The sequence below is a fragment of the Chinchilla lanigera genome, unplaced genomic scaffold (assembly GCF_000276665.1).
Source record: "Chinchilla lanigera isolate Chin_1 unplaced genomic scaffold, ChiLan1.0 scaffold00031, whole genome shotgun sequence".
NCBI lineage: Eukaryota > Metazoa > Chordata > Mammalia > Rodentia > Chinchillidae > Chinchilla > Chinchilla lanigera.
Window position 1 is genome coordinate 7,580,824 of NW_004955432.1, and position 7,898 is coordinate 7,588,721.

Sequence of the window (7,898 nt, forward strand, 5' to 3'; positions counted from 1 at the left end):
AAAAAAGAGAAGAGAAGGAAAATGAGTTAAGATAGTAAGTCTAGATTTTCTTAAAATGCTAAATATTTATGGCAAAAAATGAGATATAGATATTAAATTACCTTCTCTTTTTAAGGAGGAAAGGTTTATTTCAGCTCGTAGTTCCTAGGGATTTCAGTCCAGTCAGCTGGCTTCTAGGCAGAGTGACTAGGGGTTGGAGGCACCCTAGGCAGATGGGCATAACAGAGGAGAAAGAGTCCATGGCAGAGCAGGTAGGAGGTAGCAAAGCCTAAATTACGTGTGTAAAGTTGTTAAATATGTATAGTAAAATTTATTGGCTAGTTTCTCAATGAAAGAAATAGACAGCAAGACTTTTGAACTAGTCAAGAATAAAAATTGTGTGAGAAAAACAGGCTGACAAGACTCAGTCATTGAGAAGGCAGACCAGAGGAGAGAAGCAGAAAAATGACAGAGAAAACACGTGTATGGTGGAACAGCAAGTTATAGTCACAACAAAGCAAGTGGTCTGAACTTGTCAAAGGAAGGACAACGTGACTGATTATAAATCTTTCCATATGCTGTTAATGAAAGGCATACACAAATATGATAAGAAAATGTGAAAAGGACATAAGTATACCATGAAAATGTTTTATTAATCAAAAATTATGATAAAGGAGAGAAAACACTACAGAATGAAAAGGCTTCAATTCAGGAGAAAGACAGAAATATTCCTAACTTTGATACAGCTGCTAATATAAAATAATACAAAATACATAAAAGCAGCCAGGCATATTGGCAAACAGCTGCAATCCCAGCAGTCTGGGAGAATGAGACAGGAGGACTGCAAATTCAAACCGAGCATGAGCAACTTAGTGACTTAAAGAGACCCTGTCTCAAAACTTAAAGATGTCAAATATCCTGGGCATATACCACAGTGCTGATGCCGTAGGTTCAATCCCCAGTTCAAGAAAGGAAGGAAAGAGAAAGGAAGACAGAGAAGGAGAGAGGGAGGAAGAAAGGACGGGAGGAGAGGAGGGAAGAAAGAAAAATGGAAGAGAAGAAGAGAATTTTGACACATATAGTGGAAGACTTAAGACTTCTGATAACAAAATAAATAATTACTAACATTACAGATGACATGAACAATAGAACAATAGATATAGACCTCTGAGACCGAGAATACATTCCTTTCAGTAGAAAATAAAACAAGTGTGAGGAAATGTAAAACAGACTTTAATAAAATTCAAATATTGTTATCCTTCTAATTTGGTTGCTTGATCATAATACAGAAAGTTTAATTCTTTTCTTTTAGGTGTTTTTATTATTATTTTTATTATATGTTCACAGTACATAGTGTTTACATCATCTTCATGTTAACATATCCTAATTCTTTTTAATCCCCTTCTCCCTTCCCTCCTCAACTTCATCTCTAGATCTCCTTCCCATTTGCAAATGATCTCCATTTCCTATTGTCTTCTTTTGTTCTTTGAAATTTTTTATACTTTGGACTTCTCACATAAGAGGATGTAATATTTAAGCCTGTGTGTCTGATTTATTTCACTCAACATTTTGTTCTCAAGGTGCGTCCATTTTTCCTACAAATGACTCATATTTATCCTTCTTTATGGCAGAGTAGTACCCCATTGTGGAGAAGGACATTCTTTGATTAGAAATCAATGAGGACACACAATAATTTGTTTATTTTTGCAAAAATGAGCTGAAACCTTTCACCTGAAGGTAAGAGTGTCTTTGAATTGCAGGAGATTCCTATCTTTTAGTCTTGCCATGCACTGTAAAAATTAATGGGAAGTAAGGACTGTGATTGTAGTGGATTGATAACTGGTGGCCAACTTATAACCCCCAGCTGAACTGAGTAAGCGTGGTGCTGGGTGTGGGAGGCCCACCTGGGGATTGTTGCCAGCAGCATAAGAGGCAGAATTGGAGAAGGATAATGCTTTAATTTCTAAAATGGTTAGTATCTGCCCATTTATACCAGCTACACCCTTGGTTCTTGCTCAATAAAAGGTGACTGAGTTTGGTAATTGGGGCTGCAGTCCGAAAGGCTGTAAGCCCCCTGATCCCAGACTTCTGCCTCTTCTGTTTTTCTGGTCTCTCTTGCCTTTTTTTCATCCACGGGCACCTCGTTCTTGGGACCCATCATCCTGGTTAGAATGACACCCCATTATGCATAAATACCACATTTTCTTTATCCATTCCACTCTTGATCGATGTAGAGGCCACTTCCAAGCATTAGCTAAAATAAGTTGGGCCAGGGATATAGCTCAGTGGCACAGTGCCTGCCTGGCAAGGGCAAGGTCTAGAGTTCAGTTCCCAGTACCAATAAAATAAAATAAGTTACGCTGTTATAAACATAGATATGCATGTATTACTGTGGTATGTCTTTAACTCTCTGAAGAAGATACTTAAAAAGAGAACAGGTGAGTCAAATAGAAGTTTTAGTTTTAGTTTTTTGAGGAATCTCTACACTGATTTTTATATTGGTTGTATCAGTTTATACTCCCACCAACAATGTAAAAGAATTCATTTTTCTTCACAGTATAACCAGCATTTGTTATTGGTGTTTTTTTGGTGATAGCCATTTGAAAGTTTAAATTTTTAAGAAATTTTTAAAGATGTATAAAAACAAGAATATAAATTTTCATATGTAGTAGTTGGAGTTGAAATAATAAAAATTTTCATTTATGCAATTAAACAATGCATTTAGAAATAAAATATAATTAAAACTGTAAAAATACTTAGTGTTGTATGATAAAAAAATACTGCACATCAAAAGCTGAGAAGCCACTTAAAAGGTTCTTTGCAGGAAAGAAGTAGTTTTACACATGTGGCAAAAAGAAAAGATGGTACATGAGAAAGCAAATTCAACAATTCCAAAGAAATAGCAGAATAAAAGCTCCCCAAATAATAGAGATTTTTCTGAAAGCACACGTTAATAAGAAGGGGAAAAAGTTGATTCATAGACCAACCTAATCAAGAAAAAAGGAAAAGAACTTCAAATAAGCAATAATAGGAGTAGAAATGGTATATATCCATAGACACAAAGAAAGAATAAAGATATATGAATGGTAAGAGCCATTATATATACCATAAACTTAAAAACCTAACGAAGTTTTAGAAAAATATCCCTATAAAATTCATGTAAGAATTCCATGTTTATTATTATTTTTAAAAATTCATGTAAGAAGAAATATTACTAAAAACAAACAAACAAACTTAGGGGCCACGGATATAGCTCAACTATTCAGTGCTTGCTTGGTAAGTGCAAAGTCCTGAGTTTGATTCCTGACACCAAAAAGAAGAAGAAGAGGAAGAAGAAGGAGAAGGAAGAAGAGGAGGAGGAGGAGAAAAAGGAGAAGGAAAAGGAGAAGGAAAAGGAGAAGGAGAAGAACAATTACTAAACCTAAATAGTAAATGATGTTTAAAGACTTTGTATAAGTAGTTTAAAATCTTACCACTTAAAAAAATCAAGCTTTTATAATTTTACAGGCAACTTTCAAGAATCAAATATTTTCTGGGCAAGTGACAATTTCCATGTGATTTTCTCTGCTTATGTGTAAAGTGGGTATAAAAAATGAAAAAAGGTTTTTAAGGTGGATAGATATAAAATCAATCTAAAAATCTATCATCTCTATCTATGAGTGACAATTAGAAAAGGGATCCTGCTATTTAGAATTGCAACCAAAAATCTAAAATATCTAGAAATAAATTTAACAAAAGTGTATGAATTTTGTTTTTGAGACAGGGTCTCACTATGTAGTTCAGGCTGGCCGTGAATTCATTACATAGCTCAATCTGGCCTAGAACTTACAGTGACCTTCCTGCACCAGCCTCCTGAGTGCTAGGATTACAGACACTATGCCTGGCTGTTGCCTAATTTTAAAAGATAGCCTGACTTGAACCCACAGGTTAACTGCCTGGAGGGAGATGGATGATTTGTGGGGAGGAGGAGGGGTAAAGGGAAAAAAGAAAGAAGAGGAAGGGGAAGAGAAGGAGGGAGGGAGGAACAGATAGGTAGGTGGATGAATGGGTTGAAAAGCAGATGGAGAGATGTGTGGTAGACAGGAATCTCTCACTCCCTGCTTTGTCACTGTGACAAATGTCTGAGATAAATCAGCCTCTAAGAAGGAAAGGTTTAAGGGGCTGGGGATTTAGCTCAGCGGCAAAGCACCTGCCTGGCAAGCGCAAGGTCGTGAGTTTGGTTCCCAGTACCGGAGAAAAACCAAAAAAATAAATAAATAAAAAAGAATTTTGTGGCTGGGGATTTAGCTCAGCGGCAAAAGCACCTGCCTGGCAAGCACAAGGTCATGAGTTCAGTTCCCGGTACCGGAGAAAAACCAAAAATAAAACAAAAAACAAAAAACAAAAAAAAAGAAGGAAAGGTTTATGTTGGCTCATGGTTTCAGAGGTGTCCATCCATGGTTACTTGGTCTATGGCTTGGGCATGGCCCAAGAACATGATGGTGGGAGTTTGTGAACACAAGAGAGAGCAGGGAGAGGGAGGGAAGGAGGCAGAGAAGAGGACAAGAGAGACAGAGAGAGGTGTGGGGAGCTGAGAAAGCTGGAGATGGATTACACATGCCAGGTTGGGGCAAGGCCAGCCCCAAGAACATGCAGTGCCCGAGGCAAGCCACCTGAACAAGCTGCTAGGCAGAGGGCTGTCATGTGACATCAACCTGCTGAGTGTATAAATAAGCATGCTGCAGTCATGGGGCAGTTCTTTTTCTCCCATCAGGAGAGGAGGCTCTACTTGACCTCAGCTTTCTGTATTCTGACTCTTGTCTTTATATCTTCATCCTCCACCATCTGCCCCACCAGGAATTTTGAGAGCTACGCTGGACACGGCACAAAGGAACCAAAACTGTATGAATCTTTATGGATGTTTTTAATTTTTTTAACTGAGGGACATCAGAGACAATCTAATAAGAATATAGTCTATACAGATTTCATAGTCTAATATACAGTCCATATATTCTAATTTACTAATATACAATCTATACCGATATCATCTTCCCAAAGTAATACATGCATTTCCAAGCAAAAAACAAGTTAGTAAAAACATAATTCTAAAAGTTATTTGTTAAAGCAAATCACAAAATAGCTAAAATTCTCCTTAAAAAGAACATCAATGAAGGAAGGATGCAGGGAATTGGGCTATAGCCTTAGCAATAAAGAAATTAAATAATGAAGCAGATTGAAGACAAGAAACACTGCATCAATTGACTAGTTTATAACTCAATAGGTTTTTAGGAGCTGAGGGCTAGTTGAAGGAAGTAGTCAGTAGGGACCCAGCCTGTAGTGTATAACTTATCCTTTCCTTCTATCTCTTTCTCTCCCAGGCTGCCATGAAGTGACCAGCTTTCCTTTACCACATCCTCTGCCATGATTTTTCTGTCTTGCCACAGGCCTGAAAGCAGTGGAGCGGCAATCATGAGCTGAAACCTCTGAAACTGGAGCCAATAGAAATCTTTCCTCCGTTAAGTTGTTATTTTCAGGAACTTTGTCACAAAGATGAAAAGCTGACCAATATAGATTCCTAACTCATACCATCACAAAAATCAGTCCCAGGGAGATTCAGAACTTCAGAATATCTTTCTAATTTGAGAGTTGGGGAAAAAAAATGTCTCCCAAAAAACACAAAGTTCCAAGCATAAAGGAAAAATTAATACATTTGGCTACACTAATGTTCTGTTAACCACAAGACATCATGAAGAAAGATAAATAATTATATTCTGCAAGAAGATATTTTTAGCACATACAATTACAAATGGATTAGAATTACAATCTGGGCTGTAAGAACGTCCTATGGAATCCATGAGGAAAAGAAAAATACCCCAACAGAAATTTAAGCAAAAGACTTCAAGAGGCATTTCACAGGTAAGGAAACAAATAATGAACTGTGGTGGATTAACTAACGGTCAGCTTGCAACATCCAGCTGAACTGAATCAGCGTGGTGCTGGGTATGGATGGCCCACCTGAGGATTGCTGCCAACAGCATAAAAGGAGAACTAGAGAGGAAGATGGTCTGCTGTTGATTCTCCTGGAGAAGCATGTCACATTAGCTCTCCTAGGAACTCGGCTGTTCTCAACAGCAGAGGAGCTCAGGACCTCGCTGTCACTGAGGATGGCTGTGGTTCTTTTCAGGGGAGCTCTGGTCCTTACCTTAAGCAACGCTTCCAGGCTCCAATGCAGATCCCTCAGCCTGCCAACACAGATCCTTCATCCCATTGGTGCAGACTTGCTAGCTTCCACCACGGACCTTTGGGACTTCCCAGTGCAGATCCTGGGTGCAGACTTGCATGAGACATTGTCATGGCCTCTAGGCCTCCAGCTGGACTCCTGAAAGCCATTTTCATGGGCTCTAGGTCTTCAGCTGGACTTGTGCAGGACATTGCTGTGAGATCCAGGCCCTCAGCTGGATTCTTTGGGTTTCTAGTGTGTGGACAGATCTCCTGCACTCTTTTATATTTGACTTTTGGATAAATATTATAAAATAATCCTATAAATTATGAGTCCTGTATTAAATCTTTTCTCTTGTAAACCCTGACTACAACAGCCATTAATAAAAAAAATCAATAAATTAACTGTATTTAGCATAATGAGATATTATTCAATAGTGAAAAGGAATAGAGGACAGCTGTATGTATTATAGATGAAAAAGCAAATGACAGACTATACCATTTGTATAAGGACAACCAAAATTGACACATAGCTTCTTTAAAAACACCTACTTGTGCCAGGTGTGGTGGCGTATGTCTATAATCCCAGCACTGCGGAGGCTGAGGCAGGAGGATCGTTGTGAGTCTGAGGCAAACCTGGGCTACAAAGTGAGTTCAAGACTAGCCTGAACTGTGCAGTGAGCCCCTGTCTCAAAAAGACCAAAAAAAAAAAATCTACTTGTGATAAAGTAATTTTCTATGAGAAGCCTAAAGTATAAATAAAGAACAAAATAAAAATGGAAAATGGGAGGAATGGGGAGGAAATTAGGAAATGAGGAGATGGGAAGGAGGCCAAGAATGGAGGAGGAGGGAAAGAGGGAGAAGGGGACATAAAAATAATTACAAGGTTAACTGTGTAACTCAGCAGGGAGCCAGGGTGCTTACTTTGTATTCATCCTAAGCCTGTGCAAGAAGAAGGCATACAGAGGGTGGGGTGTAAAGGCCCACCTCTACCTCCCAGAGTGGGTAGGCTGCATAAAAAAAAATTTGAAAAGGACTGGCTGCTGGTTCTTCAGAGGAGCTCCAGTCTTCGCCTTCAGCTTGGTCACCTCCTGGCTTCTGGTGCAGACTGTTTGGCTTCTGCCTGGGACTCTTCAGCCTTCTGGTGTAGGCTCTCCGGCCTTCATCACAGATTCTTCAGCATTCCATCACAGACTCATCAGCCTCCTAATACACACTTACACAGACACTGCAGTGAGTTCCAGGCCTTAATCCGGGCTCTTCAGTCTCCAGCGTGCAGACACCCTGTGCACGCTTCCTCATCCAACTCTGTGGCTGACCATTGTAAGCCTAACTTGTAATTTCTTGTACATCTATATATCTTGTGTTATATCTGTTTCTCTAGTAAACCCTAATACACACACCCAGAAGTGTGCTTTAGTAATTTCCTGGGCGTTTCTCATCCTACTCAAGTTAACAGTCGAGATCAATCATCACATCTATAAACGGCAAGTTGAATGATGAAGGAAGAGGAGAAAGAACAATTAGCCCATACAGAGTGTGTTGGTTTGGGGCTTATTTTTGCAAGGGGAACAATACAATACAGGACACATACTTTATATGATTATTCATAATAATCACCCAAAGAACAGTATACAGAAGAGTGCAGGAAATCTGTCCACACATTAAGACCAAGGAATCCAGCAGAGGGCCTGGATCCCACAACAATGTCCTACATGAGT